At 48.5% G+C, this 27,004-nt stretch overlaps 1 protein-coding gene across 3 annotated transcripts in view; it reads left to right on the top strand.

Moving 5' to 3' along the window:
- Positions 1–8,243: 8,243 nt before the first annotated feature.
- The window catches only part of FAM81A (family with sequence similarity 81 member A), a 79,443-nt gene continuing 60,682 nt past the window's right edge, over positions 8,244–27,004 (top strand). For 2 of the 3 annotated variants that reach the window (XM_062206036.1, XM_062206034.1), the window contains exon 1: positions 8,244–8,308. The gene's annotated coding sequence lies outside the window, so the exon portion shown is untranslated. The remainder of the gene's footprint in view (positions 8,309–27,004) is intronic. The other variant, XM_062206035.1, reaches the window with a different exon arrangement.

Below are 27,004 nucleotides of genomic sequence, written 5' to 3' on the forward strand. Positions count from 1 at the left end.
GGGACACAAACCAGCACCCATATGGGATGCTGGCGTTGCAGGCTGCAGCTTTACCCACTATGCCACAGCGCTGGTCCCTGAGACTATTTTAATAACAACTTACTCATGTAAACTAACCGTGGTCCTGAGAGCCCCACACCAATCTCTTCAGAAGGCAGCACCCCCAGTGACCTAACCACTTTCTATTAGTGGGCCTAGAGGTGCCGATCTTCTTTGTTCTAGGGATGCTTTGGAATCTTACTGTAGGTTCATGAGAACAAACCAAACAACTGGGAGCAGGGTCTACATAATTGTCTCTTGGTAATCACTGGCTCCACCGAGGTTGCTGGTCGCATCCATCCTCAGCGATGTCCACTGGGACAATGAATGGATTTGACCAGTAGTGGGAGTAGGGGGCATGGGACAGTGGTGTCACTTCCACCTTGCCCATGGTACCAAATATATAGGTCTCTTTCTGTTTCAATTTAATTTGAATCATGTAGATTGAGCATGAAGAATTCAGATGAAACCATACTGTGACAGTGTCACTCACTGTTCTTGGAGAAGAGAGAACTTGGAGTTTGTATTAGGTGCAGCTAGAAGTGCCTCAGGGTATCAGGAGCCACATGTGCATTTCATCAAGAAATGCAAAGGAAATGGTTTGGGGTGTGCTGGACACTAGAAGGAAACATAGCATTATTCCAAGACCTGCAGCCTCAGTAATAGGGTGAGAAGTGAGTCAACTGGACTGATTAGCAAATTCTGTCTCCCTGTGTGAGATGTAATAGTTGAGCTAATATTAGTTAGATCTGCACTCTGCTGGATGGCTCTTGGTAGAAAACAACAACATTTTTTATGTTAGATATAATAAATAATGTGATAAATAATGTTATTCTAAGCTGTGTCTGTGAATCTCCATTGGAACCTAATGGAGTAGAAACTGCATTCCACTCATTTTACAGAGAGCATTGAGTTAAAGGGAGGTTAAACAGCTTGCCCAAGCACACAGAGAATTTCCAGCACCTTCACAGCATGAATCCCTTTAAGGGAAAAAGAAAATGTCAATTTTATTATTTATGTTTCCAATGGGAAGAAAAAGCGATGTTCTGAGCCTGCAGTGATGACAGCCCCACTATAGACCTGGTGAGGCTCCAGCACCTGAAAGAGAATCCTACAACCCACCCATCTTTACTGAATTAGAGTAATAAGATACAATTTTATTTGATTGCCTTAGGGAGCCGGTTCACGTGCACGAAAAGTATCATAATGTATGCAGATGTTGGAGAGGAAGCAAAGAGGGTTATACTTGATATTTCTGTATTTAAGAGCAGCTGCATAACATTACTTGTATTTTCCTTTAAGGGCAGGATATGTGTTATCAATTATGATTTTTTAAAAGTATATCACTCTGTACACTTTTTGTTGACAAGCATGTACTCGAAAGGAGCTGACTTAAGTTTCATTATTTAGGAAGATAATCACATTTCCCAAATATTTTTGGCTCTGTATATTTCAAGCCAAAGATCCTCTATTTTTCTAACTATGATGCTTTTCTTTTAAATATTTATTTTTTTGTTTATTTGAAAGACAGTGAAAGAGATGAGAGAGAAAGAGAAAGAGAGAGAGAGAGAGAGAGGTGCCATTCATCTGTGGGTCAAAACCAGGAGCCACGAAGTCAGTCTGAGTCTCCCAAGTGGGTGACAGGGACCCAGTTACTTGAGCTATTACCTGATACACCCCAGAGTATGCATTAGCAGGTAGCTAGATCAGAAGTGGAGGAGCTGGGACTTGAACCAGGTCCTCTGAAATGGGATGTGGCCATCCCCAGTGGTAACTTAACCACTGTACTCAATGCCCATCATCCCAAATTATGATTCTTTGATTTTTCTTAAGAATTTCGTTAAATTTTCACTCATTTGCTAGTGGGATGAAAGTGTGAGAGATCAGATAGAATGTTAAAAGTAATTTGCTCCCTCAAGATAATTTTTAATGTTACTGCGCATACTCTTTGATATGTGCTGTCCTTGGGGGAAAGAAGGGAGAAAGGAAAGAATATTTAGTTCTTGCTGTGCCACCTACTTTAGCTACTGAAGTTTGTGATGCATTTTTCCTTCTCTGTCTCATGTGGTCCTTGGGAGCAATTTAGCACTGGTTAAAGGCACAGGCCATGACATCAGAGGTGCCCAGGCTCACATTCCAGCCCTAGCACTGAACAGCTTTGAGACCCCAGATGAGCCCCCTACTGCTTCGAAGCCTCAGTTTACCCATGAGTTGTTCCAAGGAAGAAATGAAATAGTATAGATAAGCATATGGCACAGGGCTCGACACATACACATTGGTACGATAGCATCACAGGTGGAGGTGAAGGAGGCACTCAGCTCAGGTGCAGAATTTAAGTTAGTGCCAAAAAATTCATGGATCAAGATAAATACTGTTTTGATGCAATATTGGAAAACTCAAAACTAATGCAAAAATCTGTAATTCACAAAATTTGAAAAATTTCCAGAAGGACTGGATCCATAGTCCTGACTTTTCCATCTAGCTTCGTATGACTTGGCATGGCCCTGTATACCCATATGTAGCAGGTATTGCCATTTCTTCTTTGCTGTTGAAAGGAAGTGAAAGTTTTCTTTTCATTCTCCCATCCAAGGAGGTCACCATTCATTGATGTACTACCTGGAGAAGAAGTTGCAACTAGGATATCAGCTTATATATGAGTTCATTTTCTAAACTGTGCGGTCATGACTGGCTATTACAAGGTAGTCCCTGAATGTGTGCTAAACTTTGTTGGACTGAGCCAATGTGGCATCAAACTCCAGTCTCTCTCTGTGTTTAATTTTCAACAGTTTCTAAAAACTGTTGGAAAGAAAAGTCTTCCAAAAGCAGTGTACACTAGAATTTTCTATAATGCTCTTTGCCACTGAATTGGGTTTGGATGAATTCATTTTATTATGAAGTTATTCTAGATTTTCTAGCCATAAACTCTTTGGACAAAGCCTCCTTTATTTTAGATTTCACTCTGAAGTAAGTAGTGTTATGTTCAGGTTCAGTTGTATGCTGTTTAAACACACCCAAGGCTGAATTTGCCCTCCTGTGTATACTGGCAATTATCTAAGTTAAGACATAAACACTACTAGGATGTATCTTCCCAATATTTTATGCTTTCTCTGCTGCTTGTGCCTTAATTGTAGCTACTTTAAAAAATCCTTTGTGATGGATGGGCCCCCAAAATTTCATAAATGAAACATAATATTTGAGAGAATTAGCCTCCGATGAAGAAAAATTATTAACAAAAACAAGCCAGCCAATGTAGTTTATTCAAGACAAATGAAAAATCCATTATTTTTACAAATAAGAGAAAAGAGAGATGTCCTTAATTCTAAGGTCTGACTCTATCAACAAAGGAAATCAACATGTTATGTTAACCTGTTGTTAACCCGAGCTTTTGGTTTGTTAGTAAGAGAATATTGTCCCAAAGTCTGAGCTCCAGTTTTACTCAATATTTTTCTTATTTGATGAAATATTTAAAAATAAAAAGAATACAGCAATGAAATTAATGGTTGAGCTTAGACTGAGTCAGCCAGACTACAAAGGGATGTTTCGTGGGGTTAGCATTGTAGTGCAGTGGATAAAGCTGCTGCCTGTGATGCCAGCATCCCATATGAGTGCTGGTTGGACCTCCACTGCAGGTCCAGCTCCCTGCTAATGTGCTTGGAAAAGCAGCAGCAGGTGGCCAGACTGCTTGGGCCCCTGCTACCCATGTGGGAGACTGTATGGCATTCCAGGCTCCTGGGTTTGAATTGGCCCAACCCTAGCCATTGTGGCCACCTGGGGAGTGAACCAGCAGGTGGAAGATGTCTCTGTGTCTGTCCCTCTCTCTGTAATTCTGCCTTTCAAATAAATAAATAAAAGGATGTATTATACCCTCCATTTCTTCAGTACTACAGTAGTACAGATAAGTACCCAGAGGCTTTTTTTCCCATCTTGGAACCATCCACTTGGCACACAGACCTCTGTTGGTGTTATTTCTCATCTGCCCTACACTGCTGAACCTCTCTGAAATGTGACCAACACCTTTCCCCAGCATCCAACCTTCTCCCAATCTACGCCATCTGCTAACTCAAAATTACCCAACAAGGTTACCAGGGACCTTCTATTCACTAAGTTACCTGGAGCCTCTCTCTTCTTGAACCTTTTCACCTGTGTGGAGACACAGGTAAGACCACAATCCAGATGTGCAATAAGTTACTTTAAAAAAATACCTCTATACTGTCTAGCACAATTGTGCAAATTATTTGTATCTAATGGCTGGTTGGTAAATAGTATTACAGCATGAAGTGTATAGTACAGTTCTCTCTTTTGAGAGAGAGAGAGAGAGAGAGGGCATGAGCGAGTGCACCAGCATGCCCCTATCCGCTGGTTTACTCCCCAAGTGCTCACGGCAGCCAGGGCTGGGCCAGGCTGAAGCCAAGATCAGAAAACTCAGTCTGGGTCTCCCACGTGAATAGCAGGGACTTGACTACTTCAGTCATTACCTGCTGAATCCCCGGGTGCACATGAGCAGGAAGCTGGAATTGTAAATAGAGCCAAGACTTGAACCCAGGCACTCTGTGGTATGGGTTGTGGGCATCCCAAGCAGTACCTTACCCACTGCACCAAATGCCTGCCCCAGTATTGTTCTCTTTGATTAAAAGATTTTTGGTAACCTTTACCAGCATCAAATAATTTGTGATGAATCATGATTTGTTAATTAAAGTCATACAAGAAAAATATCTATTTACTTTAATGAGTTACAATCTAAATGATTCTGGAAACATTAATATTTCATTGCAACTTATAGTACAGAAATAGTAAAAGGGTTGGAAAGAAAATAGGTTAGGCTTAACTCATTATGTGCTAAATTGCCTCATCCTAGGACTTTAAATAAATCACCTGGAAAACTTCTGTTTGTGGAAATCTTGGAATTTGTATCAAAGAATACAATTATTTATCTTACTGTCAATGAATCTTTATTTTAAAATATTTACTTATTTCAAGATTTATTTATTTATTTGGAAGGCAGAGTTACAGAGAGAGGTAGAGAGTCCACTGGTTCATTCCCCCAAATGGCCACACAGCAGGGGCTGGGCCAGGCTGAAGCCAGGAGCCAGGAACTTCTTCCAGGTCTCCCACATGGGTGGCAGGGGCCCAAGTATGTGAGTCATCCTCTACTGCTTTCCCAGGTGCATTAGCAGCGAGCTAGACTGGAAATGGAGCAGCCGGGACTTCCACTGGCACCCATATGGGATGCTGGTGTCACAACTGACGACTTAAACTGCCAAGCCACAACCTGCTACTTGAGAGGGAGGGAGGGAGGAAGAGAGAGAAAGAGAGAGGAGAGAAAGAGGGAGGGAGAGAGGTCTCCAATCTGCTGGTTCGCTACCCAAATGCCTGCCATGTCTGAAGCTGGGAGCTGGGAATTCAATCCAGGTCTTTCACATGGGTGGTCGGAGCCCACCTACTTGAGCCACCACCGCAGCCTTCCAGGGTCTGCATTGGCAGGAAGTCAGGAGCTGTAGCCAGGTTTTGAAACCAGGCCTGGCTGGCACCGCGGCTCACTAGGCTAATCCTCCGCCTTGCGGCACCGGCACACCGGGTTCTAGTGCCGGTCGGGGCACCGGATTCTATCCCGGTTGCCCCTCTTCCAGGCCAGCTCTCTGCTGTGGCCCAGGAGTGCAGTGGAGGATGGCCCAAGTGCTTGGGCCCTGCACCCCATGGGAGACCAGGAGAAGCACCTGGCTCCTGCCTTTGGATCAGCGTAGTGCGCCGGCCGTGGTGGCCATTGGAGGGTGAACCAATGGCAAAGGAAGACCTTTCTCTCTGTCTCTCTCTCTCACTGTCCACTCTGCCTGTCCAAAAAAAAAAAAAAAAAAAAAAAGAGAGAGAGAGAGAGAGAGAGAGAAACCAGGCCCTCTGTTATGGGACATGGATGACTTAGCTGCTAAGCCAAAGCCTGTCCTCTTGTTCCTGAATCTTTAAATTGGAGGTTCTCTTTATGTGAATTGGCATCATTTAAAAAAGGGGAAATTAAAGTCAGCCTAAATAGAAGAGTGTGTACATGTGGCAGGAACCGCACCCCCCCCCCCCCCCACAGCCCCATCTCCCAGGACCTCTCCTTCCCTACTCTGGAGAGTCAGGGAGTCTTGTGGCTAACAGAATATCAAAGTTGTGCTTTGAAGGCCACCAAAAACAGCAAGATGGGGCTGGCATTGTGATGCTGCAGGTTAAAGCTCTGGCCTGCAGTGCTGGCATCCCATATGGGCGCCAGTACAACTCCCGGCCATCTGGGGAGTCAACCAGAAGATGGAAGACTTTTCTCTCTGTCTCTACCTCTCTCTGTAATTCTTTCAAATAAATAAAATAAATCTTTTTTGTTTGTTTGTCTTTTTAAAGCGACAAGAGGCTCCACTGTGAGGAATTAGGACCTAGGCCACTGGGAATGGGGACCTTGGGACTGACTACAGGGTGGGACAGCGGATGGAGCTGGGACCAGAGAGAAGGGAAGTGAGACCACGGGGACTGGCACCTGCCCCTCAGAGATGCACACCCTATACAGCCTGATGGGGACAGAAGCATTCTGACCCTTTCTATGGATTCCAGGTTCTCTGGGTTCTGAGTTTGCATGGGTGTTTTCTGTTAATGCTTGCACACACCCCCAGAAACTGAGGCAAGTTACATACGTGTCAAATATACTTTAAGTGGCAGAAAGTGAGCGGGACACTGAGTCATACTGTCATCACATGACATAGGATCCAATTCACTGTGTGTGCGCCGAGTACATGTCATGCGCCTGGCAGTGGGAATCTAACAGAGGAGAGAATCACTGAGCTTCTACAGCGCTTAAGGGATGCTGTTAGGGCCGGTCCCGCAAGGCAGGACTCAATCAAGGCCATGACTCTCCTGCTCACAAGGGCACTCTTACACGTGTCTGTTGATGAACATGTCAGGCTGTAAGCTCCATGAAAGCACAGAGCTCGCTCGCGCGCTCTCTCTCTCTCTCCACCATTGCTCTTAGAGCTAAGCATAGTTCCTGGCACTTGGCAGGCATCCGGTAAAATGTGGTTGACTGAATGTCATGGACGCATTAGCAGCGACTCTGTGTGTGTGTGTGTGTGTGTGTGTGAGATCCTATTTTGCAGTCACGCAATCCCCAAGACCACACGCGAATAGCTGCTGGAGGCAGGGTTCCTAAAGGGCACCCAGCCCCACTCCGCAGCCCGGGGGTCCCTGCTCCCGTGGCGCGCTCCCTCCCGTCGGCTGCACCTGGCGCCGCCTAAGCAACAGCGCCTACGCAAGAGGAGCGCAGCGGACGCCGAGGTGGGGACCCCGATTCGGCTTAAATCCCGCCTCCTCCCCCTCCCCCCGCCCCAGAGGAAGCAAAATGAGTGGATGCGTTCCGGCATCCTGCTGAGACTCCATCCACGGAGAGGAAGAGGAAGGTGGCCAGGGCCGGGACGCCCCGGCAGGGGGATGGGGCGGAAAGGGGAGAAAGCCACGAGAAACCGAGGGCTGTTCGCGCCTGGAGCCTGTCGCCGAGACGCGTTCTCGGCGCCCGCTGCGCGGTCGGGGCGGCTCGTTAAGCCACACGTGGCGGCCCCGAGGGGCTCGTGCACCTGCCCAGGTGAGGCGTCCACGCGCGAGCTACTCAGCAGACCCGGGGCCTCGTGAAGTAACTTCTCGCTTTGCGGCGGGGAGGGGGAGAGAAGTATTTTTTGCGGGCAAGGGGTTTGGTCAACAAGGGGTGTCAGGGCTCCGGAGAGAATTCCAGGGCAGCCAGCAGGCTATTAATGTCCATCGGTCCCAGTCCACAGCCCTGGCCCTTCAAGCCGGCGCGCCCAACGGCAGCATTTCGATTTCTTTTCCAATAAGCGCAATCCCCGCCTGCCGACTCCGCGGCTTGGCGCGGCGCTGCGGGCTCTCCGGGAGACAGCAGCGCCGGGGAGAGGCTATTTTGGGTGTGGGAACGCGGCGGGAGGAGGGGCGGCGCCGCCAGGCTGGGCGCGGGTGCGCGGGGAAAGCCTCCAGCTCGGGCTGCCACGGCAACCGCGTCCAGGCAACGCGCCCGGAAGCCGCTCGGGCGGCGCGCGGCGGCTCGCGCCCCGCCGGGGAGCCGCGAACCCGGCCGGGCCGCGCGCGGGGCCAGGCGGCGGCAGGCGCGCGCTGATTGGACGGCACTCCCCGCGGCGCGGGCCCGCAGCCGGGCGCCCCGCACATCCCGCGCCGGCGGCCGCCGCACCCAGCCGCGACGGCGAGGACATGGGCAGCCGCGGCGCGCCCGGCCCCCGCGCCGGTGAGTGCCGCGACCCGGGGCCCCCGGCCGGGCCTCCTGGGCTCCCCGGGCTGCCGGTGACCTTGGGGCAGCCGCTCGGTAGATAGGCGTGTGTGTGTTGGGGGGTGGGGGGAGCTGCGTGTGGTCGGTGTGACGTGGTGCGGGCGAGAGGGGTAACCGCATGCTGACGCGAAGGGATGAAGTTGGGCACAGAGCGCACTGGCATTGTATTTTCGCGGGGGCTGGCTGCACGGTCGCGAACGCCGGGACGCCCCCAGGCACTGTTTGAGGGATCTGGGGTGGTGCACAGCTTGCCAGGGCTCGGGGCGAGCCAGCCATCCCACCACTCAGAGCTGAGTGACCTTGGGCGGCTTAGCCCTTCTGCGCCCCGCCGCCCCTTCCCTCTTTCGCATCTTTGAAAGGAGGGGCTTGGGCTCTTTGCAGCTCCACGGTGCGGCGTGCCATTGTGCTGCGAGCTGAGAAAGCCCCAAAGTGTGGGTCTGCAAGTACCGGATGTACAAGGCTTAACCGCGTTTCTCCTGCCAGGGGTTTCCATGAATGCTACCATTTCATGCCAGGTTATGGAGAGGGTCCAGAAAGCGTCTTCTTAAAACTCCTTCTGGTGCCTGAGAGTCATAAACAAAATCCGGGCGAATGCTCCTGAGTACTTCTTCCCTGTAGTTAATCTAAAAGGAAACTTTGTGTTTGAACAGGTGAAATCAAAACCCAATAGTGGCAGGCAGCAGCAAATTAAGTGAGTCATTTCTTCAGTGTGCGTGAGGTGTGTGTGTGTGTGTGTGTGCGCGCACGCACAGACACGCCGCCCTCGGTTTAAAGTCTGTGCTAGTGTTAGAAATTCTTTCATAGGGGTAACCAGAAATAAGGCTCCAATGCTCTCAGCCTCCATAAGTACAGTTCTCTGAGATGCAGGAGCAAATATTTGCAGCATGCTCTTTAAAGAGTCAGGTTTGGGGACAGCAAATATGTGCTTCATTCCCTAGGGTCCTGTCTGGGTGCACTTGCGAGTGTGTGTGTGTGTTGTGTGTGTGTAAGGGGGCTGCTCCTAAGATTCAGTAGGCTGTAGCACCTCTTCTATTTTTGTCACTGGCTGATACTAAAAAAGACACTCAGTCTCTTCCATATTCTCTGTGCTTCAGCCTCCCTCTTCCACCAAGGAGGAAAGGAAGCCGGCCTGGCGTGCTTACTCTCTTGTCCTGGTTGCCCCTTCTGACTTTCTGCCGATCTTGATGTCCAGATGCATTGGATTTCGTGGATGTGAGCGGTGGGCTGTGAAGACGAAGTTTTCTGTGTTAATGAATAACCTTCTGCAAGCTTGTTTACTTGAGGGTTTAATCATCTTTAATGGTTTACATGTTAGAAACCTGAGTGCCTGCAGATGGAAAGGTCCAGACGGCCCAGGAATTCAATCAGGAAACCCTACAGACCTTTCAATGAACCACACCTCATTGCCTTTGAGCCCTCATTAGCAAACTATTCAGCCTCGGTCTTTTCTGCCACGCACCTGCGTGACTCCCACCTGCCTTTCCGTGTCGTGTTGCTTGCATCCTGCAGCCATACTCCCGTGTTTTCCGTTTTCTGTGCCTGAGCCCATCTTCTCTCTCCCTCTCCCGCTCCCCTCTGCAATCCTCTCCCATCTCAGCCAGTAGCGATCTTACTCCAGCTACTCAGTGCCACCGCCACACCACTTGCCCATCTCCAGCCAGCTCTTCCCCTGAAGGTCGTGCTGTCTGCTTGTGTCTCTGTACCCCCTCCCCCTTCCCTTCTGGCTCAGCACTTCCCAAACTTGGAGGCTGCTCCGAATCTCTGGGAACATTTGGAAAAACAACGCTTTTTAGATTGCTCTCAAATACACCAAATTAGAATTGTCAGGCTGGGTGAGACCTAAAAAAAATCCTCATTTTAAAAAACAAACCCCAAAAGGAGGAGGAGGAGTGGCGGAGGAGGCAGGGAGGATGAAAAGGGAAAACAGAACTCTGTGGATGACTTTGGTATCCACCCAGGTTTGGAAATCACTTTGCTTGATGCTACCAAAAAGTAATAAACAAAAGATGCGAGCAGCCAGCTTCCTTCTCTTCTCTTCCTTGTCTCCTCCTGCCACGGATGTTGGTGTCAATGTTGAGGCTTTTGAATTCATTGACCTTGAAGTTGCTCAATGTCAAGTCTTGTGGGTTCAGTTTGCATTTTGCTTCAACTGCTATTATCTTGGGCTCTGCTCTGTTTTGGGAATTTTCCCGCCTTCAAGATCTGGAACTTGGACTTCTGCCGACTTTGCTGACTGTATCTACTGGCTGCACCTGCTTGTAGCCACCATTGAGGGCTCTGGTTGGTTGATCACTTGCTGCTCCAACCCTTGATGACCCCCGTTCTTCACTTGGAGTGTGTGGGTTGCCAGTCGCTTCAGTTCTGTTAGCAATCTTGGAACTCTCTGTCCTACCTTCTTGGCCTTCTCATATTCTAATCTTCAACCCAAAACCACCCTCATATTCTTTTTTGAAAATATTTATTTATTTATTTGAAAGCGTTACAGAAGGGGGGGGGGGAGAGAGAGGTCTTCCATCCACTCCCCACTCCCCTTCTTCCATCTTCACTCCCCAATTGGCTGCAATGGGTGGAGCTGCGCTGATCCAAAGCCAAGACACAGTAGTTTGTTCTGGGTCTCCCACGTGGGTGCAGGGGCCCAAGGATTTGGGCCACCTGCTGCTGCTTTCCCAGACCATAGCAGAGAGCTGTATCGGAAGTGGAGTATCCCATATGGGATGCCGGCACTGCAGGCGGCGCTTTACCCTCTACACCACAGCACTGCCCCCCACCATCATATTCTAATCTTCATTCTAATCCCTTTCCTCTCCCATCCTGCCAGGTCATCTGGGAGAAAGTCATACAAAGACCTTCCGGACTGGTCCCATTGCAAATTCATGCTGGCTCTAATTTCACCCAGGTTGGGCCTTCCTGGGGGCTGTGGAGGAGGCTGGGGGGAGGAAGGAAGAAAGCCCATGGTTTGTTGACTCTGGCTGCCTCCCTTCAGATACTCTGGCGGATCTTTCCAGAACTTAAACTTGCAGTCGGCTCCCTTTCAGGATGCAGCTTTTTTTCATTGACGAGATTAAGGGTGGCCACGTCCTAGCTTACTGTTCTGTACCTCGGTGTCATTTCTTACTGTTTCTTCCTCACTCGTCCCACCCATTTTCCTCTACTTCTCTTGGTTTTCTCGTCCTGGAAGGAAGACCGTGTCTGTAAGTCCCTCTCCAGGATCAACCCACAGACAGACACTGGGTTCTGTGCATCGTTGGGGCTGACTCTTCTTGCTTCTTTGGGAACTTGCTCTGCTTGTTACTCCCTATCTCTAGTTTCTTTGGTTCCTTCTTACTCTGCCCCAGCCCTCACCCCACCATCTATCGGTCAGACCCTTCTTATATGAAACCATGCTACAACCCCAGCGCTTTCTGCAGTGAGGGAAGTATTTCATAGCTGCCCCGTCCCGTGTGGTAAGTCACCCGCCACCTGTGGCTTTTGAGCTCGTGAAATGTAGCTAGTGTGGCTGAGGAAGTGATCTGCGAGTTTTAAATGAATTTAAACGGAGTGGAAGGCATCACCTGGGGCTAATGGCTACTGCCCAGACCCTGCTGCTCTGCGGAACTGTCCTGGGGATCCTCTCACTTCCCCTGGCTTCACCCTTGTCTTCTGGTGCAGCTGCTTCCTCGTGGGCTCCGCCAGAGGTGTCCTGGCTGCAGATCTGAGCCTGTGCCCCGTCCTCCCCTCTTTGATCCCAGCCCTGCGTCTGCTGCCTCCTGAGCTATCTCTTCCCCGCCAGGTTCTGTGTGGGGCCTCATTTGTCTCCTTTTTCCTCCTGGCCTCCAGCTGTGGGGACTCTTCCTCTTCTCTTCCTCTCCTGGCCTTCTCTCCTCTCTCTCCCCAAGCCTCAACCTCTCTCTCCTTCCAGCTCATAGGAATGACAGGGGGTGTGGCCACTTTCTGCAGGGCCTCACTGGCGCCATCATTCACTTGGGTTATGTCCTCCAGTGCTTTGCCAGGCAGATTCTTTTTTGTTTGTTTTAAGATTCACTTATTTATTTTGAAAGTCAGAATTACAGAGGGAAAGGGAGGTCTTCCATCAGCTGGTTCACTCCCCAGATGGCCACAACTGCCAGGGCTAGACCAGGCCAAAGCCAGGAGCTTCTTCCGTGTCTCCCATGCAGGTGCAGGGACCCAAGTACTTGGCCCATCGTCTACTGCTTTTTTCAAGCCATTAGCAGGGAGCTGAATGGAAAGTGGTGCAGCCAGGACGCGAACCGGCGCCCGTATGGGATGCCAGAGTCGCAGGCAGTGGCTTTACCTGCTGCGCCACAGCAGCAGCCCCAAAGGCTCTCATTATTCCTGTTTTGTAGGGAAGAGAACTGCAGTAGAGGGAACTCAGAGTAAGCGAGGCCGGCCACTGCTGTTGAAGGACCTGCTTTTTAATTCGGTTGTGCTCAGGCCCACCCTGACCTCTCTCCCAGCTCCTGTTCAAAATTCACTTCCCAGGGGCCTGGCTATTTTGACTCCATGTTGTCATTCTGGCTTCCTTAATTATTTCCCTACTTCTCCCGCCCCCCATTAACTTTTTATTTTGAATGATTCTAATTTGTAGAAAAGTTGCAAGAATAAGTTAAATAATTCCAATATGCTTTTCAACCAAACTCTACAAATATTAACTTTTTACCACACTTGCTCTGTATTTCTCAGCTCTTCATGTTCTCTTTCTCTCTTTTTCTATCGGTGTGGGTAAATGCCTCCCCAAACACTGTAAAAATACATATAAACTGGGGCCGGCGCCATGGCGCAGAAGGTTAACCTTCCACCTCCAAGGCCTAACTGTGCATTTCATTTGGGTGCCGGTTCTAGTCCCGGATGCTCCTCTTCCAGTCCATCTCTCTGCTGTGGCCTGAGAAAGCAGTGGAGGATGGCCCAAGCCCTTGGGCCCCTGCACCCGTGTGGGAGACCTGGAGGAGGCTCCTGGCTTCGGATTGGCGTAACACTGGCTGTTGCAGCCACCTGGGGAGTGAAGCAATGGATGGAGGACCTTTCCCTCTGTCTCTCCTTCTCACTCTCTGTAACTCTCTCAAATAAATAAATGAAAAATTAAAAAAACCATATAAACTCACATACATGTGTGTGACTGTTCTGATTTTCCCTGAATCATTTCAGAGTCAGTTGTAGACATGATGCACCATTACCCACTAAATACTTAAGTGTTCATTTTCTTTTTAAAAAGGACGTTTTCTTCATAATAAATGCCTAAATCAGGAACTTAATATTGATTCAGTATTAGTATCTAATCTCTGTCTTATTTTAATGTAGCCAATTGTTCTAAAAATGTCCTTTATGGAAAAAGATGTGTGTGTGTGTGTTTTCAAGATCATTTTGGTCCAGGATCCAGTCTAGCGTATGGCATTGCATTAGTTGTCAAACCTCTTTCCGCTCCTGTAATCTGGGGCAGTTCCCCAGTCACCCTGTGTTTCATGACCTTGACACTTTCCACGGTTCCAGGCTGGTTCTTTTGTTTTTGTTTTTGTTTTTTTTCTGACAGGCAGAGTGGACAGTGAGAGAGAGAGAAAAAGGTTTTCCTTTGCCATTGGTTCACCCTCCAATGGCCGCCGCGCTGCGGCCGGTGCACCACTGATCCAAAGGCAGGAGCCAGGTGCTTCTCCTGGTCTCCCATGGGGTGCAGGGCCCAAGCACTTGGGCCATCCTCCATTGTACTCTCGGGCCACAGCAGAGAGCTGGACTGGAAGAGGGGCAACCGGGACAGAATCCGGCGCCCCGACCGGGACTAAACCTGGTGTGCCGGCACCGCAAGGTGGAGGATTAGCCTATTGAGCCGTGGTGCCAGCCGGGCTGGTTCTTTTGTAGAATGCCCTTTGGCTTGAGCTTGTCTGGTTTCTCCCGAGTAGGGCTTCTTTGATGATTTTAGGGCTGTTGTCCTTTTCCCTGTGACTGGGGCTTGAACCCTTGGGATTGTTCTTTTTGCTCTTCATGCTCCTGTCCCCAGCTGCCCGTGGAGTGCCGGGTTGTTCCCTGCACAGTCTCCATCTTCCTGTGCCCCTGGTCTCTTGTGTGGGCTGTTGTGGATCGAAGGCCTCTGTACGCAGGCCACAGTTAACGGTTGCAGCCTGCTTACCAGCAGGAACACCTGTGCCCGATGACTTTCCTAGTCCCAGTCCTTTCTTTTGCTGTTCTGAGTTCACTTAGCGACCCCTTTGCTTATCTGCTGCCTGCTCCCCAAGTGCTTCTCTGAGGGCGGAGTTCAGAGTGATCCCGCCTCCTACCCAGTGGCCATGCCTGGTTTGTGGCACTCACGCGGTGCTTGCGAGCCTCTCCAGTTTTGTTCATGGCTTGCTGGTGTCCTCTCCTTGTTGAACTGAAGCTCCCCCAGTGTGGAGGCTGTGTCTTGTTCAGGGCTAAGAAACTCAGAGGAGTTTGCTGTGGCTGCTCTGTTATGGATTAAATCCTAGGCAGCTGTGCAGGTGACGTCAGAGCTGTTGGCATCAAGTATCTGATGGTAGACCTAAGACCCAGGTCTTACCTGGAAGGTCAGCTGGGTGTTAGTTCAGAATAGTATCTCATGGCCAGTGCTGCAGCTCAATAGGCTAATCCTCCGCCTTGCGGCACCGGCACACCAGGTTCTAGTCCCAGTCGGGGAGCCGGATTCTGTCCCGGTTGCTCCTCTTCCAGTCCAGCTTTCTGCTGTGGCCCGGGAGTGCAGTGGAGGATGGCCCAGGTATTTGGGCCCTGCACCCGCATGGGAGACCAGGAGAGGCTCCTGGCTCCTGGCTTCAGACCAGCGTGGCGCTGGCCACAGCGCAGCGGCCATGGTAGCCATTGCGGGCTGAACCAACCACAAAGGAAGACCTTTCTCTCTGTCTCTCTCTCTCGCTGTCCACTCTGCCTGTCAAAAATCAAAATAGTATCTCTTAGTGAAACAGTGGATAACTTATGGAGGTATTTCCATGGAGTAGGTGGAACAAATGATTTTTCCCCGTTGTTCTACGTGTCCAAAGACAGAGCATTTTTGATTAAAAAAAAAAGTAGAGAAATTAACACAACATATTAAAAATGGCCCATTTAGTTCTTCACACCTTAAATGAGCAGCTGAATGTGAGAGAAGTTTCTCAACCTCGCTTCCTCCCTTCTGAGCCTCCAGCCACCTGTCTCCTCTCACCCCTCTGCTCTGCCTCAGCGCTGCCTCTTCTCCCTCCACTCGCGCTTTCTCACCCTCTTCCTGTTTTCTGCCTGTTCCTTTCTCTGATTAAACATTTCTATTATTTATTTTTTATTTGAAAGGCAACAAGATAGGGACAGGGCGACAGACAGATTTTGCACTCACTGATTTACTCCCTAGTAGTCCACAACAACCAGGCAGAAGCCACAAGTCAGCAACTCTGCCTGGCTCTCCTGTGTGGGTGGTAGGGACTCAAGTTCTTGAACTGTCACCTGCTACCTCCCAGGGTGCACATTAGCTGGAAATGGAAGTGGAGCTGAGACTTGAACCCGGGTGCTCTGATACGGAATGCATAGGTTCAAGTAAGGATTTTATTTATTTATTTATTTTTTCCTTTAGATTTCTTTTTACTTATTTGAAAGACATATATATATATACATATATGTATATATATATATATATATGTGTGTGTGTGTGTGTGTGTATATATAAGAGACAGATCTTCCATCTGCTTGTTCACTCCCCAGATGGCCTCAATGGCCAGTGCTGGGCCAGGCCAAAGGTAGGAGCCAGGAGCTTCTTTCTGGTTTCCCATGTGGGTGCAGAGGCCCAAGCACTTGGGCCATCCTCCACTGCTTTCCCAGGCAGATTAGCAGGGAGCTGGTTTGGAAGTGGAGTGGCTGGGACTCGAACTGATGCCCATATGCGATGGTGGTGCTGCAGGCAGCAGTTTTACCTGCTAAGTCACAGTGCCGGCCCCCAAGCAAGGCCTCACTGCTGCACCAAATGCCTGCCTGTTTTGTCTTAATTAATCTTCTGTTTCCCTCCTTCTTCTTATATTATTTACATTTTGACTTCCTGGATGTGGTTTTATGTTCCATGAGTTCTTAATACACATGTGGGCGATTTTTGAAAAAAAGAAAACCCACTTGCCTTTTACTACTCAGTGATCTTTTGTTGATTCTCTTCCATGGCTCAGTGATTCCTGGTATTTCAGAAATGTAGTCATCGGTGATAAAATGGTTAATCGGAACATAATTTACTTCTTTGTGGTATTCCAGGAAAATGCTTGGGAATTAGCTGGTTGACAAATGTTAAAAGGCCTGAATTTTCCAGTCTCTCCTAAAGCAGCATAGGAACTTGAGAGCAGCCACCAGATTGCTGGGTGGGGAGCTGTGGGGTTAGCAGGCCCCCGGGGGGTTCCTGGCAGGCACCAGATTGTGGAATGGAGAGCTGTGAGGTTAGTGGGCCCTGCGGGATTCCTGGCTCGAGGTGTGTCTGCACTTCCAAGCTGGTGGCGCCCCTGCCCTCCCAAGCCGTCGGGGATGCCTCCCGCCCTGGAGGAAGCAGTTCCAGAACTGAGAGTGAGAGCCTTGTGCTGGTGCTGCTCAGCGTGGCTTCACTAAAGAAGTGTGTTTATGTGGGAGAGAAAGTGTGGGGGTTGCTCTCGCACTGTGGAATTCTTAAAACTGTTTAACCGGGAAGATGTTCTTCAGAAACCCCTGGTGCCTACAGCTTATTTTTCGTTTCGTACAGATTTCTTTCTTACCCCATTTTTAATCATCTCTGGATCAGCTTGAGAGTCCTCCCCTGCTCTCACTAAATAGCTATAAAATGATTGTGCCGAACTCAAATCATTGCCCCTAAAGTCAGAGGATCCCCGAGAGACCCCCAGGGGAAGCAGCCCCGTGCAGCCCCATCCCCCTGTGCATGAGAAATGGAACATGCAGGCGGGAAGCCGCATCTTTGATCCTTAGCCTTGTCAGAGGCACATCAGTGCCGCTGGCATGCAGAAGTCCCAGCTGGCATTGCGTGTGCAGGAGCACACAGAGGTGCTGCCCCTCTCTGTGAAGCCTGGTGCCCCTGAGGGTGTCGGGGGAACATTTAGTAGGTAGAGAGTTTACACCAGCTTTGAGCAATATTGTTTTTCTGCTCGAGCGATTGCATTTGGCAGCTTCCCTTCTTAACATTTGGTAATGCATCCTCTCTAATGCTCAAAGAAAAGTTGCCAAATATGGCTGTTGAGCATCCCCAGACACCCCAGAAGCCACAGTCAGACCCTTCTTTTTTGGTGAAGGTACACGCCTGCCCCCTGCAGGGTGACCTGAAGCAGTGGCCAAGCCCACGGCTGGAGGGCCCCCTTGAATCAGTTGTCTGGGATGTCACTTGGGCGGAGCAGCTCAGCTATTAAACCAATGGGCCTTCCCACATTAGCAAAACAAAAAGGCAAGCAAACAGATATTTATGAGCGTCTGTGAGGAGGCACTGCTGTGCTCAGTTTCATGGGGGTTACAGATTCTTACAGGAGCCGGTCCCTGCTGCCCCAAAGCAGCTCAGTAGGGGAGAAATAATCCATGCAAAGTTCAAATAACAATAGAAGATTTAAATAGCATTTCAAAATAGCTGTTATTAATAGACGAGAACAAAAACCAATCTGTTTTTGCAGATTCTCCACTAAAATGTTAACATCGTTCCAAACTCTGGGGAGTGGATCAAAACAATGCTGGTGGCCACTTCTTGGGTTCTGGTTATCTGTTTGTGAATCCACCTGGACCCGACAGAGACCAAGTGTATGTGGCGGCCTCTCTGGGTCCCTTCAGTTGTGTAGAGAAGACTGCACTGGCTGTTAGACCACCATCAAAAGCACTCTGAAGTTCCTGTCTATGGATCACAAACACAATTAGGGCAGGTGGTTGGTGCAGTGGTTAAGATACTGCCTGGAATGCCAGCATCCTGTATCAGAGTGCCTGGGTTCAAGTCCTGGTTCTACTCCCAATTCTAGCTTCCTGCTAATGCAGGCACTGGAAAGCAGCAGGTGGTGGCTCAAGTGGTTAGATTCCTGTCACCCACATGGGAGACCCGGATTGGGGCCCTGGTTTCTGACTTGGAACTGGCCCAGCCCCAAGCCCGTTGTGGGCATTTGGAGAGTGAACCCACAGATGGAAGATCTGTCTGTCTCTGCCTGTCTGCTGTTCAATTAAGTAAAAACAAAATAAAATACAACGTCACCCTTACCGTTCTACCTCCAGCACAATTCCACTTTGCAGAGGGGAATTAAGGCTGTTTTCTCAAACTGCATTCAAGTGTCTGTCCTGGGATGCTATGGAGGGACTCACTTACTTTCCCTGGAACCTGTGGCTTTTGGGATGCTTGTTGGTGACCCCCAGAAGCCATGCACCTGCACAATATGCCTGTTTCCCTGAGGTACGGGGTATCCAGGCTTCATTCACAGCTCTAATGAGGCCACCAGTCTCAGACCTCATTATGTGCCCACACGGGAATGAGCCAAGGGTAAAAGCTGACAGCAACCTCATTGGCGCTGAACTATATAAACTATCCAAACCCCAAGGCTTGTTTCTTGGTTTTGGTGGCTGTCCATGAGTAACTTCTGTTTTTTTTTTTTTTTGTTTGTTTGCTTGCTGTTTATTCTTTTATTTAAGAAATATGTATGTAAATTTTTGTCATTGTAGCATCAGTCTTACTGACGTATTTTGAAAAGAAGGGAAGGCAGACTAAAAGGATACGCAATACCACTGTTCACCCTTTGATTGGTTTCTTTCCACGCTCTGGAAAGATAATACTGCAAGAGCCCTGCTGGTGCTGGAATCCCTGCCTTGCCCTCTCAAGATGGTTGAGGGCTTTCGGGGTTGCTGGGATCATGTCTGATGGGAATAATCTAGGTGTTTGTTAGGCCAGCTTTGTCTGCCATTGGCGCACTGTACAGTTACAAGGAGAAGCATTTTGCATGAATATGCCCGCTGTCTGAGAGGCTGTAAAGGCCCCAACTCACTCAGACATCCCCCAGGTCCTCCTCACAACCATCGGGGTCCCTGCATGTGCTAGCCTAGTGTTTTTCCTCCGAGGACTGCTCCCCTGCTCCCCACAAGAGTGGCGAGAGATGAGCTGCTTATGGAGGAGGAGACGGGATGTGCTTTCTGGTGCTGTTTCAGTTTCCTGGGCACATGCTTTGGAGGCATTTCGTGATCTGGGCCCTGTGGTCAGTTCATGGAAGGCTCCTGCTGTCCGTGGTGGGCCTCCCTTTGGCATTACCACTCCAGAGTTTGGCAATTGGGTACCCTGGCCTCAGCTGTGCGGCCCCCATCCTCCTCCTCTTACCCCAAATCAAATAGTTCAGCCGGCTGCCAACTATCCACACCACAGAGGTGATTGTAGCAATTTGTCGTGGGAGGGGTGTGTGGGAGGAAGGTGGTAGGGGAAGGGAAGTGGTGTTACAGGTAGCCTCATGTCCGTGGAGGCGTCTGTGGGTGCGAATAGAAGGCCGGAAGTGGGTCAGACAGGAGAGTGGGAGGGAAGCAGATAATTGGTTTCTGGGCACACAGCAAGGCAGTGGCTTTCTTGCCCTCACCCTTGGCTCTCCTATTCCACCCATCTCTGTTGAGCCAGGCTCAGGCAGGCTTCTACACTGTGGGGAGGAGAAGGATGAGGAAGAGGAAGAGGAAGAAGAGGGGCAAGGTGTGGCAGTGATGGCAATGGCAGTGGCCAAGGAGATTTGAAAATTTGCAGAGTCCTTTAAACCCATAAATTAAAATGTTTGCACCATCTCGGTTGTGGTGCCACAGAGCAAAGCTCCAGGTTCCTGGCCCTGATTATCATTCTACTCAGTGCTACATATCCATCTTTTTAATTTCTAAACACTGATGCAGCTAACATACATGTTATATGTTACTTCATGGTCTTTGTAACCATTATTTTGAATAACTATTGGTATTCTTTTGAGTGGATAGACCGTGTCCTAGTGAACCACTTTTGTATTGTTGGACAATGTTCACCTGGAGCTGTTTATGAAAATATTGTTGTTTAGCTAAGATCACATACAAGGTATGGATAAAATGCTGTAAGGATAGAGATTTGATGGAGATTAGTCACCGTTGCCATGGATTTCCAATTCCATGGTCCCGGAATAGGGCGAAATTGACTTGTGTGTGTGCCCTGGAGACACTAACAATTCAGCTCTCCTTTGAACTCTTGATCTCCTGGTTCTCACATATTTGATCTTCTTTTTAAATAGGAACAAAAAGTGATTTTCTTTCTCTCTGAGTGATCTCATGGAAAATTAAGTTTAAGAAATAAGACATTATACATTCAGTTGATGGCTCCTGTATTCCTCTATTTAATCCCCTCTGCCTCCCACTTAGAGATAAATCTTTGGAGTTTGTTATTGCTGTGTTCATCTTTAGATGCCATAGATTCAGCACATTATTTGGTGTATTTTAATTATTTATGTATGTGAGAGGCAGAGAAACAGAGATGAAAAGAGATCTCCCACCCACTGGTTCCCTCCCCAACTGCCTGCATTTGGGCTGGGCCAGGCAGAAGCCAGGAGCTGGGAACTCAGTCCAGTTCTCACACGTGGGTGGTATGGACCCAAGTCCTGGAGCCATCCTCTGGAATCAGGAATGGAGCCTGTACGTAAGCCCAGGTTCTCTAGTATGGAATGCAGGTGTCTTAACTGCTAGGCCACATGCCGTCCCCTATTTGGCATATTTTAAACCTTTCTAGAAGTAGTATTATACTGCTCATATCTTTCTTCAACTTGCTTTTTTCATTTAATGTATTTGTGAGTTTCGTTCATATTGGGACTTTGGAGTTCTTTTATTTTTATTTATTTATTTTCATTTTATTTAAAAGGCAGAGAGCAAGCGAGAGAGAGCAAGCTCTTTCACCTGCTGGTTCATTCTCCGTGTGCCCATAATAGCCAAGGAGCAGGTCAGGCAGGAGCCAGGAGCTCCAGCTGGTTCTCCCACATGGCTATCCAGAACTCAAGTGCTTGGCATTGTCTGCTGCCTCCCAGGGTGTGCATTAGCAGGCAGCTAGATGGGAAGCCGGGTAAGCAGGATGCTCTAATAGGGCATCCCAAGTGGCATCTTAACTGCTACCCTGCATCCGCAACCCCTAGACTTGGAATCCTAATCCATTTATTTTCAATACTGTTTGTTCATTGTATGAGTATGTCTCATAGTTTATTCTTGCAGTTGCCTGATGATGGGTGTCTACCTTCTCTCTCCCGCATTCCACACACATACTTTTTGCTTGTCAGAAACAATGCTACCTTAATTATTACTGTAAATATTTCCTTTTGAACCAATTTGGAAAGTTTTCTGACTGTTTCTTAGAAATAGAATTAGTAGTTCATGGAGTTTGTGTATCTTCAGCTTTATTAGATAGTAAACATTTCCTTCCAAAGTGATGGCACAAGTTCACATTCCCATCTGGGCTTCTCACTGCTCCACATCCACTTTTGTCAGTACTTAATCTTATCAAGCTTTCGTTATGCCCGTCTTGGGGGAAGAAATGGTATCTCTTGTGATTTTCTCTTGTGGCAAATTAGATTTATTTTAGAATCACTGGCCAAAACAGAGCTAATTTTTTTTTTTATTATTTCTTTTAAAACTTTTAAAGCTCTGACTCTCTCTTCAGTATTCTTTGGAGATCCTCTAAACAGGACAACTATTTGGAATACCACTTAATGGCTAAAAAGTTAGATTATAAAGTAACTATTCTGCTCTTAGTGAATGGAACTATGTGTGGTTTGGTGTCAGAACCCCAGCTGACCACAGCTATACTTAATGAGTACAGATCACAGCTACCCTCAGGGGGAAAGGACCCCACAAAGTGTGACCTCCAGGAGATGGGGATTGTGGGAGCCACCTCATGAGGCTGCTTCCCACAGCAGGTACCATGCTATGATCCCCGAGTTTTAGCAACATGGGTCTAGCTGCATTGTTGGGGCAGCCAGAGATGATCAGGCCTCGGGGCTGGCTTGCCCGGGTTCTGTTCCCCTTAGAGGAATCATTCCCCTGTATTAACTTGAGACAAGGGAAAAGGCTGACAGATGGCGTGTGGCTTGTGTTTGCTGATTCTTTCATATTCTTCTTTTATGCACATCCAGTTGGGAAGCTAGGTGGCAGTGCACTCAGAGCAAGAGGCGTGGGCAGGGTTGTCTTAATGGCTACTGTTTGGACTATGGGAGTCTGCTCCATCTCCCTGCCTGATAGAGCCTCTTCCTGCTCCTCCCAAAACTTAAGTTCTGGGAAATACATTTGTGTCTTCATAGTCTGTTTTGACTAGATGCACCATGCATCCCATCCCCTGACTCTGTAGTAAGAATCTAATTCAGTTGATGAAATTCAACATTATGCAGTCATTGAGCCCTGAGATTCACTCATCCAGCAAACATGTTAATCAGCTACTGCACTCCAGGTGCTGAGGTTACAGACTGAGATGAAATGAGCGTGATGAGTATTTGCTTTATTTCAAATCTGTCAGTAGTGTTTGTTTCATTTTTATAGATCAACTGGTTTTATCCTCTTTTTTTGAAAAAAAGTTACTTATTTCTTTGAAAGGCAGAGTGACAGAGAGAGGGAGGGACAGAGAGAGATCTTCCTATCTGCTGGTTCACTCCCTAAATGCCCACCACACCTGTGGTTGGGCCAGGCCTGCAACCTGGAACTCCATGTGGGTCCCCTGTAACCAGATACTTGGGCCATTCTCTGATGCCTTCTCAGGTGCATTAGCAGGGAGCTAGACCAGAAACAGAGTACCTGGGGCTTGAACCAGCACTCTGATATGGGATGGGGGCTATCCTACATGGCAGCTTAACCTGCTGTGCAACAACACCAGCCCCTCATCCCTTCTCCATTCTTCAGATTTCAGAGTTTCCCCTGAACTTGAATTTTGAATGTCCTTTGCAATCTGTACCACTGACTTTCTGCATTTCCTGAATCCTTTTGTAGAACAAAGGAGAGGGAAGTTAGAGACCACAAAGCTGAATTAAACAATAGTTGGAAACAGTATCTGTTCAGTGGAATATTGTGCAGGCATTAAAAATGGTGATGCATATCTTTATATGTTGAATTGATGTTCATGACGCAGTGTTAGAAAATGCAGGGCACACAAAGTATATTGAATATGACTTTATTATTATTAAAGATTTATTTATTTGAGACTCAGAGGGAAGAGATAGAGAGAGAGATCTTCCATCAGCTGCTTCACTCCCCAGATGGCCACAATGGCTGGAGCCTGGCCCTTTGGAAGCCAGGAGCCAGAAGCTTTTTTTTTTTTTAATTTTTTGACAGAGTGGACAGTGAGAGAGAGACAGAGAAAGGTCTTCCTTTGCCGTTGGTTCACCCTCCAATGGCCGCCACGGCCGGCGCACTGCGGCCGGCGCACCACGCTGATCCGATGGCAGGAGCCAGGTGCTTCTCCTGGTCTCCCATGGGGTGCAGGGCCCAAGGACTTGGGCCATCCTCCACTGCCTTCCCGGGCCATAGCAGAGAGCTGGCCTGGAAGAGGGGCAACCGGGACAGAATCCGGTGCCCCGACCGGGACTAGAACCCGGTGTGCCGGCACCGCAAGGCAGAGGGTTAGCCTAGTGAGCCGCGGCGCCGGCCCTCATCCCAGTTTCCCATGTGGGTGGCAGAGGCGCAAGCACTTGGGCCGTGCTCCTCTGCTTTTCCCAGGCCATTAGCAGAACACTGGACTGGAAGTGGTGCAGCCAGGACATGAACTGGTGTCCATAAGGGATGCTGGCGTCAGACGGTGGCTTTACCGGCTATACCATAGTGTCGACCACCATCTTTTTTTAAAAAAGAAAAATATATGTGTTCTAGAAAGAGATCTAAAAAAAGTAAGTTGATAACAACAGTCAGCAATTTTTGAGTGCTAATTTGCACTTTACTGTTTATGCCTTTAGGTAGAACCTGACTATTTATTTATTTATTTTATTTTATTTTTTAAAAATTTTTTGACAGGCAGAGTGGATAGTGAGAGAGAGAGAGAGAGAGACAGAGAGAAAGGTCTTCCTTTGCCGTTGGTTCACCCTCCAATGGCTGCCATGGCTGGCGCACCGCGCTGATCCGATGGAGCCAGGTGCTTATCCTGGTCTCCCATGGGGTGCAGGGCCCAAGCACTTGGGCCATCCTCCACTGCACTCCCTGGCCACAGCAGAGAGCTGTCCTGGAAGAGGGGCAACCCGGACAGAATCCAGCTCCCTGACTGGGACTAGAACCCGGTGTGCTGGCGCCACAAGGTGGAGGATTAGCTTAGTGAGCCGCGGCGCCGGCCGACTTTTTATTTTTTTTAAAGATTTATTTTATTTATTTGAAAGACAGAGTTACAGAGCAGGGTAGAGCCAGAGAGAGAGAGAAAGAGAGAGAAGTCTTCCATCCGCAGGTTCACTCCCCAAATGACCGCAGTGGCCAGAGCTAAGCTGATCCAAAGTCAGGAACCAGGAGCTTCTTCTGGGTCTTCCATGCAGGTGCAGAGAGTTGGATCAGAAGTAGAGCAGCCGGGACACGAACTGGCACCCATATGGGATGCTGGCACTGCAGGCCGTGACTTTAGCCCACTGCACCACAGTGCCGGCCCCAGAACCTGACTTTATTATAGTACCTTAATCACAATAAGCATTTTTTAGCCTACTAAAAGACATTTCTTATTATGTTCCAAATTTCTTCAAAGAAAATAAGTGTGTTACAGATTTTTCTTTTCATGTGTATGATCTGGTTTTAGAAGAGCCAGGTATGACTTCAGTGCAGCTGTAACCTCAGCACATCCCTGCCAGGGGAAGCAGTGGCAGCTGTATGGAAGGGGTATAGGTACCTAACGCTTTCCCCACTAGGCTCGGACAGCAAACAATACAATATTTCTTTATATAAACCAAAGACAATGTTATCTGCCAGAAAGTTTTATATAAAGGTTTATTTTTAAGTTAAAAAAATTTGAGAGACGCACAGAAAGAAAGAGAGAGAGAGAGATAAATATCTTCCATCGCTGGTTCACTCCCTAGATGGCCACAAAGGCTGGAGCAGCACCGATCAGAAGCCAGGAGCCAGGAGCCTCTTCTGGGTCTCCCACACAGGTGCAGGGGCCCAGGGACTCGGACTATCTTCTGCTTTCCCAGGCCATAGCAGAGAGCTGGATTGGAAGTGGAGCATCTGAGACTCGAACTAGCACCCATATGGGATGCCAGCATTGCAGGCAGTGGCTTTATCTGCTATGGCACAGCGCCGACCCCTAGAAACTCAACTTCTTGAGCCATCACCACTGCCTCCGAGGGACATTGTTAGCAGGAAGTTAAGTCGGGCTGGAGGTGGGCATCAAACCCAAGGACTCTGACATAGGGCACAAGTGTCCCAACTGTCATTTTAGGCATTAGGCCAAATGCCCACCCCCATGAAAAGATTTATTTTTAAAAATAGTTTTTTTCTATGAGATGTGCCTGAAGGAACATTACTTGAGAAGCAGAAGGGAACTAGCCCTACTGGAAGTTTATCCAGTGCCCCAGGCCAGACACTGTCTGGGTCTCCCATAGCCTCCTAGTGGCTAATGCCTGGTGATACAGAAGCCAACTCCCTAGGTTCAAGTCCCTGTTCTGCTCATTCCTGACCCTAGATGTTGTCCAGTTGCTGAACATTTCCGGGTCTCACTTTGCTCCAGTTAAATGGAGGTAAGACTAGTCCCTTCACAAATGATTGTCAGGATGCTTTCGCCTAGTGTGCTTCATGAGTGTCTGGCCCAGGTGCGTCCTGGGTAAGGATGAGCAGCTCCTGTTTATGTGGTCTCTAGCTTAACAGAGAAAAGCCGGCTCACTGGGGTCCCACAGGTAGTGGGAAAGTGAGGGTTCAAATAAGGGCTTGAGCATGTTGAGCTATCAGTGTGAAAAGCGGCATGAGAGGAGAGGAAGTGGAGGCAGTGGATGGGAGGAAAACGCACAGTGAAACGGGGAGGTTAGAAGAAGGCCAAGGGCAAAGGGCTGTGGGTGGAGAGTAATCCATTGTTTACTCCCCAAGTGCCTGCAACAGGCTGGGCAGGGCCAGGCCAAAGCCAGGAGCGCAGAAACAGGAGCCTGGAACTCAAGCCACATTTTCCAACTACTTGAGCCATCACCTGCTGCCTACCAGGTGCACACTAGCAGGAAGTTGGAATGGGAGGCAGAGCCAGGACTTGAGCCCAGGGTGCAGGCCTCCTAAGTGGAGTCCCAGTTTACCTTAAACACAGGCCTCTGCCTTGGGTGCTCTTGGATATTCTCTGAACTTGCCTTCTGCCACGTTCAGTCTCCGTCCATCCTGCCACAGGACAAAGCCCAAGGCCTGAGCCTGGCACTGGAGATGGAGCGGGAGCAGTCCCCACCTATGTTGCCAGACACACCTGCAGCGATTCCCCGCCCGCCAGCCTTTCACTCTATTTTTAACCACTGTATAAGGAAATAAGCTTTTTTTTTTTTTTTTTTTTCCGGAACTACCAAATTACAACCACTTTATTCATAAGAGCTTTGCCTGTGGTTTTTTTTTTTTTTTCTCTGACACTCAGCAGAATATGTCAGCACTGTATTTTAATAGTGAACTGAAAAACTTCATTTTTACGTGACTGGCACTCAGTTCTTCAGTTTAAGTTGTCATCCTAATTTATTAAATCCATATCATTTTTCATTAAAATCGTTAGGTATTTTACCCAGTGTCCCATTACTTAGAAAAATA

The sequence above is a fragment of the Lepus europaeus genome, chromosome 11 (assembly GCF_033115175.1).
Source record: "Lepus europaeus isolate LE1 chromosome 11, mLepTim1.pri, whole genome shotgun sequence".
Lineage (NCBI taxonomy): Eukaryota > Metazoa > Chordata > Mammalia > Lagomorpha > Leporidae > Lepus > Lepus europaeus.